The sequence below is a fragment of the Pteropus vampyrus genome, unplaced genomic scaffold, assembly GCF_000151845.1.
Source record: "Pteropus vampyrus isolate Shadow unplaced genomic scaffold, Pvam_2.0 Scaffold4, whole genome shotgun sequence".
Taxonomy (NCBI): domain Eukaryota; kingdom Metazoa; phylum Chordata; class Mammalia; order Chiroptera; family Pteropodidae; genus Pteropus; species Pteropus vampyrus.
The window spans coordinates 22,903,436-22,916,946 of record NW_011888785.1 but is presented as its reverse complement, the minus strand read 5'-3'; the positions used below and the strand labels follow the sequence as shown (position 1 = coordinate 22,916,946).

At 31.6% G+C, this 13,511-nt stretch overlaps 1 protein-coding gene and 1 pseudogene across 1 annotated transcript in view; both read right to left on the bottom strand.

The window, feature by feature from the left end:
- SEMA3E (semaphorin 3E) overlaps window positions 1-13,511 on the bottom strand; it is a 240,583-nt gene that overhangs the window by 156,622 nt on the left and 70,450 nt on the right. The window lies entirely within an intron of this gene.
- Window positions 3,412-3,530, bottom strand: LOC111743352 (annotated as a pseudogene).

Below are 13,511 nucleotides of genomic sequence, written 5' to 3'. Positions count from 1 at the left end.
AAGTATCAATTCAATTATTTTCTAAGACTTCATAAGACATCTTGTAAATAAAAGATTTTTCTATTAGGCACCTGTATAATTACCTAATAGAAGATCCTAACAGTTTATAGGCCTTTCATAGCAAGCTGGTAAAAATATGTTTAAGTAGACCTTATAAATTCTTTATATTTTCCTTCCTTAAATCATCATTGATTTAAAACCCTAATTACAGAAAATTGAAAACCATAGTGCTTAAACAAATCCAGTATACTATGTAAAAGTGGTGTTAGTTATTCATTCATGTGCATATGTTTATACACATATAAATAATAATTTCAAACCCTAAGTTGGTGACTATTTATGGGTATGATTTGTAGGAGATGATAGAGATCCACCTGGGGGAGGCTTGACAGCTTAATTAATGAGAGAGCTTTCTCAGAAATCCCAGTTAACATAAGTGCCAAATGCTAAGTACCTACATGTATACTTTGTCCTAAGTATTTTACATGCATTATCTTATTTAATCATCACAACAACTCAGTATGGTCGATACTAATTATTTTCTTCATTTTATTCATGGGAAAACTGAAAGTTAGGGTTTAAATAATTTCCCCAAGGACACGCTGTGTATTTACAGGTAGAGCTGGTATTCCAAGTCAAATATTTCTGATTCAAAGCCTTGAAGGTGGCTTCTTAAACTAAACCAGTGGGATACTTGTGCTGTAATTTCATGACATTTATATCTCATCTATGTGGGACTTTTCATCTCACTCTTTTATAGCCCCTTGGATTAGTTACGTGTTTATAAAACCATGATTCAATAGTTTCCTTGACTTGGACAAAAGGTGTTTACTGATAAAATCATGTTTTTATTTTTGTTTTTTTTTTTTTTTAATAAATAGGAAAAATTAGGCTATTGGATAAACGCATTCTTAAACCTTTGGTGGCAGCTAATAATGATACCAGTTGAAAAAATGAATGAACTAGCAATATAAGTTGTTTAAACAAAAAAGTTGTTTAAACAAATTTAATTAAACAAAATAAATTGAAAATATAATTAAGCAAACATAATGACTGGTTGAGAAACAAAAATGGCTGCAATTGAAAAATATAAGCAACTCAAAACAAGATGGAGAATAAACTAATAAACCATCCTTACTAAAATTTCAACCACTGGCCAATGTGAGGATTGAAAAGTTTTGAGTTTTGAAAAGGTAACAAATGTTAACTAGAGCCAAATTTTCTTCTAGAATACTGAATTAGAGTCCTAAGTATATTCAAATAAAAATTATATTATATTTTATTTATTAGTAAACCATGTATAATATAATTTTATTATTAATAATACATTCATATTTATATATTTTATCATTTTATTCAATAATTTATTGAGTTTATTTTTTATAAACTTTAATAAGTATTATTCTAGGTTATTATTAACATTTAGGCAGAGTCAGAAATCACAGTCTATGGAATTGTACATTATTTATCCATAGGCACCACATAAGGTCAAATATTCTGAGAACAGTTCATCATGGTGATAGCAGTAAAATCGTTGGTCTATAATGTTTCCTAATTTTTCTCCGGTTTGCAAAACTATTGTTAAAATTTTAGCAGAAAGTCCAGATTTCATGCAAAAATGCTGTCAACTTCAATTTTCTGTACGGTTATGCTTTCTCTTCACAACGAAATTACTCATTCTGCCATTTTCACAGCCTAAATAAGGAAGATAACCCATAGTAGTGTGGTTCTACTGTGGTCAGGCATACTTTGCTATAAACACCCCCAAAACAAAGAAAGTATGATATTATATTTTTATCAAATCATATTTAAAGATTTATGTTTGCCCTTAGAAAATTGGCTGCTTGCCAAAAGCACTTGGTTGCTGCTAGAGGTGGTGGTTAGTAGGTTTGTTTAATGCAAACACAGGCCAAGGCAAATTTTCTTCCACCCACAGAATTTCAGTGGGGTACATCCTGCCTTTTAGCTGCCAGGTAAGGCAAGCCGCCAGACTCCAATAGGCTTACTAAGGCAGACATAAGAAAAACTCACCCACTCTGATGCTAGAGTAATCATGAATCTTTCAACAGAAAATAAAATGTACAAGAAGGAGGAATGGGTAGTATTTCCCAGTCTGGACGAGGCTGCCAGATCATGTTGGGTGAACTCTGCTATCCTCAGTAGAATATCTTCTTCCTTATCTGGCTCCAGTGAGTCCAAGGTAAGTTCAGGAACCAGAGCTTTTTTTTTAATTTTTGGTTTCCTTTATTTCCTGACTTTGTTCCTGGATTAATCATTCTCTACTCTCTTTTAATGCACGATGTCTATCGCCAAGGCTTTCCTTTCTCCAGTTTCATGCCTATGTTTAAGAGCTTTCAGAGAAACAGAGAAGTGAGATGAACTTGATCACTTCTCACACCCACACCAATGCTGTAATTCCACAGGTAATTAAAAATATTTAATTACTTAATTTTTCTTAACCTGAGAGCCCTTCTTCAAGTTTTTCATTGCTTTCTAAAAGCAAGTTGACATATAAAGGTCTGTGATTTGCTCCTTCCCCTAGAATTTATCTTTTTTATAGCAGTTATGAGTATTATAGTACTCTAGATAGGTATAAAATATCTTGTTTATCTAAATAAAATTATATATGACTCTAAGACACCACTAAACAGGAAGGAGGAGTTTCAATTTAATGCACTATTAGGAGTTCTTCCCTTTCCATAGAGTCTTAAGAAAAGCCTCTTAGGGTCTTTCCTATCCAGACAGAATATCTGGTGGGCAGATTCTCTGTTCTTTGATCCACACTCATCACCTGTAATGTGACTGAAGTTCTAGGCTGCATAGTCCCTTAACAGGTTGTCATCCCTCTGGTGTTTCTCAAACTTGGGCATTAAGATTCTTACTGAGGCTGAGCATCTTAGTGCCTAGAGCACTAAGTACATTCTCCCCAAGTATATCACACAGAATTTCCTTAAGACTGATTACCTCCCTACAGTGAGGAAAATAAGGAGAGTAAGAATTCTCACTTCTCCCCAAATGCCCCAACTCCCTGGCCCCTCTGTACTAAGGACTCTTCTCATCTACAAATTCAACTCGTACCTCTCTACCTCTAAGCATAAACCCTCAACATTTAGGTTTTGAAAAACAAAAGCCAGAGAGAGGGTTTATGTTTGTCTGGTAACTTATTCTTTCAGCCTAGCACCACGTACACCCCCAAGACAAAGAAAAGAAAAAGCCACATTGCTTTCTGGGAATTTTTAAGTATGAAAATAGAACAAATCAGAAACTAATATCACATTTTTAACTATATTCCTTTCCCACCAAATAGAAATTTTTTTCCTCTTTTTTTTTTTTAAATTTTTTTAAGTGAGGCAACCCTGTTGGCCTCACAGATTGCAAGGAACTTGTCAGCTTACAATGCCTTATTTTTTATGCCTATAGCACCTTGTCTTCCTAGGTGGTCTCCCATCCAAGTATTAACCAGGCCCAACCCTGCTTAGCTTCGGAGATCAAATGAGATCGGGCTTGTTCAGGGTGGCATGGCCGTAGACCAGAATAGAAATTTTTGTTATGAAAATTAACATTCTACCATATAACAGACTTAATTTTTGAGTCATGTGGAAACATTTTATCAATATCCTATACTAACTTATCCTTGTCAATCTCTTTAATTTATAAAATATTTTAACATGTTATCTCATTTAATCCCTCAATAAACCAGTACTATTCTCATTTCTAAATATTCAAGCATTATGATTACATACTCTAAAGGATACAGGTAAGTATAAATGGAATAGCTTATCAGACGGACCTGAGTTAGAATCCTGATTCCACCACTTATTAATCTGATAATTAACTCCAGTGACTTTTCATCTATTTTAGACATTTGTCACTATTTTCTTTGACACAGAGTCTAACAACTACTTTAATAATTTATTTAAACCATTTTGATGTTTTATTTTTATCTCATCCCTATTATTAAAAATTGATGGAAGTTTTGATTTAACTACTTTATCAATTTTCATTGAATCATTATTGTCTCTGTATGTACATCTAATGTATAACTCACCATTATTCAATCTTACATCTCACCAATATGGATGGCTTTTAAAGATAAAATAACATTTTAAAATGAGCTTATTCACTTTTTTCCATCTTCCACTAGGCCCCAGACAAATGCTTTAGATATTCTAAGTTTTCTTTTTAGTGTCAGTAATGTGAATGTCTTGTCATTTTCCTAGAATATTATCTTTGTGAGGTCAAATTCAACTCCACCCCTCTTTTTTTCTTTGTGTTTCTTGCCTTACCAATTTCACCTCAGCAATGAATGGTAGATAATCATATTTAAGAGTTTTCATTTTCAAAATCAAGGAGTTTTTCTAATTTAATGCAAACAAGGTCGATCATCCACACTATTATTAGTGGAATGTCGGAATACCTTCCCCTATTCTGCACTAAATTTACTCTAGTCCATTATTTTTGCAAAGTAAAGACCCCAGTTTTATTTACATTGTTTGAGGTTACACAAGTCAATCCACAGAAAGTATGTTAAAGAAACATCAAGAGCCAAGAAAATCAACTGTCTTCATTTATCTAATCCCTTTTCAATATTAAACACATGTGGTTATTGAATATGAAGGTCACCTATCATTTGAAGTGGTAACACCTACATAACTGCATAGGACAGACGATACTTTGTGTTGATCTGAAATCCCTGCTTTGAAAGACTGATCATATTGTTATTATCTCAAAACGGTTATTCTATTAAATTCCCAGAGGCTCACTTCTGAATTCCTGTATATATGTGTGGTATGCAGTAATATGAGTGGAATGCATATACACACAGAAGCAAGCAATATTTCATTTCAGCTTTTATATTTATCCTTTCGAAATAAGGCAAAATGGAGTTGTTGCTCTTTTTTCTTCACCTTTTGTAGATTCTTTAAAAGTTGTGACATATCTTTTTCAAAAGGAAAACACAGTACTACATTCTAAGTGAATGAGCAGTTACCATCTAACATTCCATTCATTTATCAAGGAAACATATGACCTTTTAAGGAATTTTTTTGCATGTGTTTTATGTACAGAATAGCCACCAGTTTCAGTATCACTCTCTATTATTACACTGTGACAGATTAAAGATAAAATATATTAAATCAAGAATATCTCAAAATGGGATTCCTTTTCTTAACATCCTATCATCTACCCATCAATGAATTATTTTTTTTTAATGAAGTAATTCTGAAGAGTTGACAAGTAGAAACTCCAACCATTTCCTGGGATCATTAATCCTTGACATCACACAGAACTAGAAAATTTATACAAATATCTAAAAATTAACAAGATAAAAGCAAACATCACAATAGAAAAATAGTCACGAAAAATGTTTAGGCTTTCACAAAAGAGAAAATATAAATGTTAATACATATATAAAAAGTTTTCAACCTCATTAGTAATCAAATCATAACAAAATTAAGCCCTCAATGAGATGTACAAAGAATTATTAATGGAATAGCCTATCAGGTGAACCCGAGTTAGAATCCTGATTACACAGCTTTAGTCTGAAAATTAATGGCATACAATTTTAGACTCATCAGATTAAAAAAGTAAGGAAATCAGATAATACTAAGTTTTGATACTAAGTTTTGATATGTGAATTAAAAGGGACATCCATATGCTCATTTGGTAGGACTATAAATTGGTATAACCTTTGTAAAAGTGTGGAACTACCTAAACATTCACATACTCTGTGATCTGGTAATTCAACTTCTAAGTATATATCCTAATAAAACTTGTATATATCCATCAGGAGACATACAATAATGTTTATAACATTTTTTACAATGCCAAAAAAATACTGAAAATAGCCCAAATGTCCATTAAAAGAAGGATGGCTATATAAATTTAGCATATACTTACCATGTAGTAACATGCAGCAGGGAAATTTTATTTAAATAAATAAAATGCTTAGTTTTTACCAAAAAAAAGTCAAATTCTGTTTGATTTATTTTCAGTATTGAATAAGTGACAGAACTGATCGATTTTGTCTACTATTTTGGAGTAAGCAAAGCCCCCAAATTAATTAATACATTTATTTATTCATATGTATTCAACAAACATGTATTAATTACTTATTGAGGCCAGATATTAAGCTAAATTTTGGTATATAAAGATGAGGAAGGCATCCTCATCTTTATATACCAAAGATGGTACCAACTTTAAAGGAAATAACTGAGGAAGCTAGAGATACACACACATACACATGCACACACACACATACACACACAGAATTGTAATAGTGTGGATAAGTGCTTCAAAGACTGCAAGGAAGTTATGTGGAAACACGAAGGAGGAGAGAGACTTGTTTTGCTTTCTGGGGTAAGGATTGCAAGTACTTGGTTAGAGATAGAAGTCATGGCAGACAGAATAATGTGGGCAAGCTCATTAAAAAGTGGAAGAATTTACGTTTGTCAGAGTCAGAACTATGGTAGGGTATCTAAGTGCATGTTCTTTGCAGATTCTTTGAGACATCCTTCACATAACAATACAAAGACACGACAAATTAAAAATAGTATGACTAATATAAAATACAATGTATTATGCGTAAGGGTTGTAGCCCTAGGGTTTTTAGTGTTCAAATTTGGCTGCAAGTGAACACAATCTTATTTCATGTAAATCTCACATAAATTATTCCTGTAAAACTGGGGGTGATTTTTGCCCAAAGGATATTTGGTAATGTCTGGAGACCTTTTTGGTTATTAAAACTGGGAGCTTGCTACTAGCATCTAGTGAGTAGGAACCAGGAATGTTGCTAAATATAATACAATTCCAAAATGTTCCCACATCACAAAAAATATATCCAATGCAAAATGTTAATAGTACCAAGTTACAGAAACTCTTTTCTGAGATTACTATGGGTCTATTTTAATAAAAAGCCCAAGAAAAACGAAGCTCTGAGCTCTCTGGTATTTATTCACATGTGTGAATATTTTAGTATGAGTAGTTATATTATAAATTGTAAAACATGTATACCTGTGAACCTATTAATCAATTTAATATCTAGAATCTTTCCTGTTCTATGTCATTTCCCTGTGTTTTCTTTTTCTTAACTCATCCTCTTAAATTTTTCTAAGAGGTAATCATTATCCTGAATCTTATGTTTCATTCTTCCTTAAAAAATTATCCCGATACTAGATTATTTTTCCTTTATTTTGCACTTTATAAAAGCAATATCATAACGTATGTGTTCTGTTATGTGTTTTTATTTCACTCAGTGTTATATTTTTAAGAATCTTTAACATAATCATATTTCATTAATTTTCCCTGCTGCATGTTACTACATGGTAAGTACATTCTAAATTTATATAGCCATCTTTCTTTTGATGGACATTTGGGCTATTTCAGTATTTTTTGTTGTTATAAAAAATGTTATAAACATTATTGTATGTCTCCTGATGGATATACACAAGTTTCATTAGGATATATACTTAGAAGTTACATTGCCAGATCATAGAGTATGTGAATATTTAGGTAGTTCCACACTTTTACGAAGGTTATACCAATTTCTCCTTAAAGCTTTATAAGTTTATAGTTATACAGACAAAGTTATCAATCGACAAGGTTCAGAAATTGCTACTCCAAATTATGGCAACTCGGCACATTGAGTATTTTAAGCTGAAGGAATTTGGGAAATGGAAGGTCTTGAAAGGATTCTCTGAGCCTCACTTCTTTCTCTTCTGATGCAGGTTTTAAGACCTTCATGTGCTCTTCCGTGCCGGAGGAAAGGAGCATCTTTGTCTCCAAACACAGAGGGCTGCTGAGAGGAATCCAAATGAACAGGACTTGCTAATTTTCCCCCAGTTTACTACATTTAGCTCCTACTCCTTTTTCCTCCCATATTTTCCCATGGCTTTCCACTTTTCATCAAACCTAGCATTAAAATGCTCAGATTTAACCAACTCCTTCAGGTCTTCATTTTCTTATGAAGGCTCCTGTGTCACACAAAACTTATGTTAAATAAATGTGTATGCTTTTCTCTTATTAATAATCTGTCTTTTGTTCAGAGCCTCAGACAAGAATCTAGAAAGGTAAAAGAAAAAGATTTTTTTTTCCACCCCTACATCATTTTAATCCATACATTAAATAGAACATCTCTTGGTTACTCATCTTTGAAGAACTATGCAATGTCTCTTTTAGGTCAAGATTTTTATATTTGTCTCATGCAAAATTTCAAAGATATATAGGAGTTGAGAGAACAGTACTATGAATACCCACACATGTATCATTTAAGCTAATGATTATCAAGATTGTGCCCTAATTGTTTTCTCTATCTCTGTTGATTTTATTTTCTTTGCTGAATTATTACTTTAAAATTTAATATATCAGTAATATTTCACCTAGCATACTTAAGTATGCCACTCTTGACACCGAATACATCAAGAATTTATTCTCATAATCAGATTTGAACATAAATACATCAATATAATAAAGTTTTTTTATAGTGACTTTAACCCAGTCATGTATATTGCACGTATAAAGTGATTTTTCACATTTTATGATCAAATAATGATTGACTTTCTATGTAAAATAGATGTAAACATTTGTATTTCTTTTATAATTTCAACAGTAACCTTAAGTTAAGGTTGTCAAATTAACAAAAAATGAAAAGATGATTCCATATAGAAAAGCTGAAATCAAATTGCTCGACATGAGGCAGCAGCCACACTTCTCTAGGCCTTAAGTATAAATATGTGCACCCAATAAAACTTTCAAGATCTATATAGAGGGGGGCCAATTTTGCTGATCATTCTAGAAATATAGATACATTTGAGAAAGTTGATAAAAATATTGGGCTATTTAATAAAATTTGATTTATGAAATGTAGTATATCAACAGTTTCCTAGTCCAGTAATGTAAGAGCAATTATCTTGCCACTTAAGGTAAAAGAGGGAAAAGTCCTTCATGCATTATTCTTAATGCATAATTCTAGAACATTCACCCTTTAACAAGTATAATAACACTTTAAAAACAGGTTTCTCACGGAAACAATCCAATTCACTAAAAACAATTTAAATGTAAGCGGAAGAAACATTCTTCCAATAGAATAGTTGCAGCCTTGAATTCTGTTAAGCAAACACTACTTTTCCTATTTAATTTATTGTAGAACTGAAATTCAACAACGACAAATATATATGGCCTTGACATAAGCTACAGGAGTAAATCTATCTAATGCTAGTCTATGTTTTGCATCCAAAAGTTTGTGGATGAGTGTGTTCATTTTCTTTTTTTTTTTCTCCCACTTAAGTGGAGTTGAAAGAACAAAGTACATAGTGGAAGTCATAGAATTTTTTCCTCACCATAGAGATGAAAGTATGTGTCTTATTATCTAAAATAATCTGTACTCTAGACGATTTCCATTCCCTTTGTTAATTGCCTACTCCTTTTTCCACTAAAGGCAAATATGTTTCCCATGCATAAAATAGAACCGAAGAAGCTGAGGTATAGTGTAATTGTGATTTGCCCATATGTCAGTGCAAATCAGTGAAAGAATCAACTCATAATTATTACAGACATAAAGGCCACTAGAGATACTCTGGCTTACCTATTTTACACATGAGAAAATTGGATCATCTTTTTGCATCCTCTTGATGCCTTCTCATTTTTTTTCCCCAAATATAGTAACTACCATACTTTAGCAAATCTTTTTCATTTTTCTTTATTTCGCATTCATGTTTGATAGCATAGATCACTCATCATAAACTGGCCATCCTTGGAGATACACAGACAATGAGTGTGGGGACCTTGCCAAGGAAATTTCACCCCAAGATGGTCTATGCCATTATCCAGCATTTTCTCTAACATCCTCTTTTTTAAAATGCAGACTTTACTATTTTTGTTCTGCTCCCTGTGAGTGTCCTCATTATAACTTATAATAAATGAAAAAGGCAGCTTCAACTGTACTTTTCTCTGTTCTTTTTCTGGCAGGACAAAAAATGTCCATATAGGCCACATGAACTTTTTCAAAAAAAAAAAAAAAAGACACAGAAAGTAAAAGAAGGAAAAAAATTGTTTCCCCTCTGCTTATTCTCCCTGCATATTTCGTTTTCTTCCTGAAGTAACTATTGATAATAATTTGGTACATATGTGAAGAAATAAACTTTTCAGATTGTCAAGGACTTTGCATGGATGTTCTCATTCAATCCATATTACCGTCAAGTGGCTATTATTATTATTATTCACTCATTTAAACTATTTACTTGAGCCTGTTGCTAGATGCCAGGCATAATTTTTAGAGCCATGATAAAATGGTGAATAAAGCAGGCAATGATTCCTGCTCTCATGAATTTTATATTTTATGAGAAAACCATGTTTAGGAAAAGATCTAGACATTGAAGAGATAGGAAACAAATTCTAAATTTTAATGACTCTATGTTTTATTTTATAGGGTATGTGCAGTGGAGGCATTTGTAGGTACAAGTAGTAGGCACATAATAATGACACAAACCACCACCTGAGGATCTCAAGATAGTTTCTGAATTAGTTTACAAAGTTTAAAGATTGCTGGAAAATGTAAGGAACACAATACATAAAGATCAGTAAAGTTGTACATCAATATATTTTATTAAAAGTAAATTTGCCTTTTATCTCTAAATCTATGTAATTTATGTTTTTTTCAATTATGTCTGTTATATGTTTTTCAAATATATCTATGTTATATTTATGTTTTTTTCAATTAGATGCATTGTGTTAAAATGAATGTTGTCTAAATTTTCATTGGGCAGGTAAAAGATAAGTAATTTATCTTTATCTATAACTAGGACATAAAATCAAAATAATCACTATTATGCATTTTTAAATATAAGTACTAATAGTATATAGTAATATATTTTAATAAATTAACAAAGCACATTAAAATAAGATTTTATTTAAACTAATGTACTTAATATGGGGAAATAATTTAAAATTTATTCTACCTAATTCACATTATAAATATTTCAATGCTCATCATTATTTCCAATTTAAAAATATTAAACAATGTTCATTAATAACATGAGTGCCAGTTATTAAGGAACTCAAAAAACAGACAGTTATTTTAAACAAACATTAGTTAATATTTGACAATAAATTAAATTTTATATTTTGTGTCAGTAAAGATACTAACAGTTGCACAAAGAAAAATATTCTTATTTTCTATCTATTTTTCTGAAGAATGAAATTACTATTGCAGTAGTATGTTTCTCTTTAGCATAATGGTTAGATGGTTAGATACATGTTCCTCTAGTCCCCACTGTTCCCAACTAAGAATTATTCTGGGATGGGGATATGAGCAAAACCCCAAGTTTTATTCTCAAGAAGAAGATATTATAACTTCATTCAAACTGTACACCATGTGTTTCTGAAATAATTAGCTTCTTATTTGCACATATACCCAAGGTTATCAGCTCAGTCACATGGTTTTTCTATATTAAAATAGTTTAGAAGGATAAATATTTTTTTGTGTACCCAAGTTATAGGAGAAAATTGAGGTCCTTGTTCGGTTAAGCACTATTTTTAACTTGTTATCAAAAATAGTTCCTAATAATAGCTTTCATAATATTTGTAATTTAATAATCTGGAAAAGTAGATGTAATATATAGTAAGCACTTTCAATACATGGTGGAGAGAAAGTCTTGAGATCACTACAGTCATTTAAGAAAATCATTCAAAATAATCACACTTATATGTGGAATGTAAAAAAAAAAGCCAAACACATAGAAAAAGAGCATAGATTAGTGGTTTTCAGAAGCTGGGTTGGAGAAATAGATGAAAGTTGTAAAAAGGTACAAGTTTCCAGTTATAAGACAAATAAATTCTGGGGATGTAATGTACAGCATTACAGTAATTATTCTGTCGTATATATGTGTGTGTGTGTGTGTGTGTGTGTGTGTGTGTGTGTGTGCATATAATCATTATGTTGTACATCTTAAACTTGAAGATATCACCAGAGACAGTTAATTTTATATGTCACCTTGCAACTTGACTGGGCCATGAAATGCCCAGACTTTTGATCAAATATTATTCTTGGTGCATCTGGTGCAGATATTCTCCATGAAATTAACATCTCAATCAGTGGACTGCGTAAAGCAGATTGTCTTCCCTAAAGTAGAAGGGATTCTTTCAATCAATTGAAGACCCGAAAAGAACAAAAAAGGCTGAGAAAAAGGGAACTCCAACTGCCTGACTGAATGATCATTGGTTTTTTCCTGCCTTCAGACTGGAACTGAAAAAAAGGCTTCTTGGGGCCTCAGCCTGCTGATTTTCAGACCGAAACTACACCTTCAGCTCTCCTGAGTCTCCAGTTTACCAAGTGCAGATTTTGAGACTTCTGATCCAACATAATTGAATGAGCCAATTCCTTGTAATAAGTCTCTTTCTCTTTCTATATATACATCCTATGGGTTCTATTTCTCTGGAGATTCCTGACTAATACATCACCATAGGTGCCCCAGGACACCATGAGTAATATTTCAGAAAATAAATTATATAAAAAATACCAGCCCTGATTTTTTTAAAACAGGCATTATTCATATTGTTTTAATTTCTAGAGACTGATTCCAAGATTTTACTGAATAATTTTTTGTGGTCTTCTTTGCTACTGGTATTTGGTTTCAAAAGACAACTACAGGATTGTTTAAAGAACATTTCTTTAGTAATTTCCCTTTAAAATGTAAAATGTGGCATTTTGGGAGGGAAACAAAGTTATACAAATATACTTTTATCCACTTTTCAAAAAACGCATTTGTCAAATTATGAAGCAGAAAAAAAATAATAGAGCCACTAATATTAGCAGAGATGTATTCCAGATGGGTTTCTTAAATTATGGTTACATTTCAGAACCAAACTAAATATTTTAATACATTTTAATAAAAATATGGTTGAAAATCATTGCTACAATGACAAACCACAAAAAAATGAGAAAATAATTCTTCTACTTTAGCATCCTAAATATGGAAGAATAAAACTCTTATCTTTAGTGTAATTAGAAATGACTAATAATGTCATGTCATTCATAAATCAAATTTCAAAATATATTTTCTTTAATAAAAAAGAAATACAACATAAATTAAATATAAGCTTCCAAATTTGAGTCTCCTTTTTGCTTTCCTTGAATTGTGAATTCCAGTTAGCTCATCAGTCAAAAGTGATATTGTTTCGACGTTATTTCTGCTCATAGGTTTTGAATGAAATAAAAATTTAACCAGCTACATGGTTAGTTGATGATTGAAGCTCATTTCGGTGTTTAGTAATCATAAATAAAGTATTAATACTTATTGCATTTTTTGATCATTAATTTTGATGTAGAAAAAATCATATTGGACTTGGAGCAAGAGAAAAAGTCTAAACTCTATCTGGGAAGATTGTTAGCTGTGGAACTTCAGATAGGTTATCTTCTTGAGTGCTAGTTCTCTCTTTTGCAAAATGATACTTTTCCCTAAGGGTATTTGACAGAATATAGATATATCCATTTATAATTATTACATAATTATAACAAT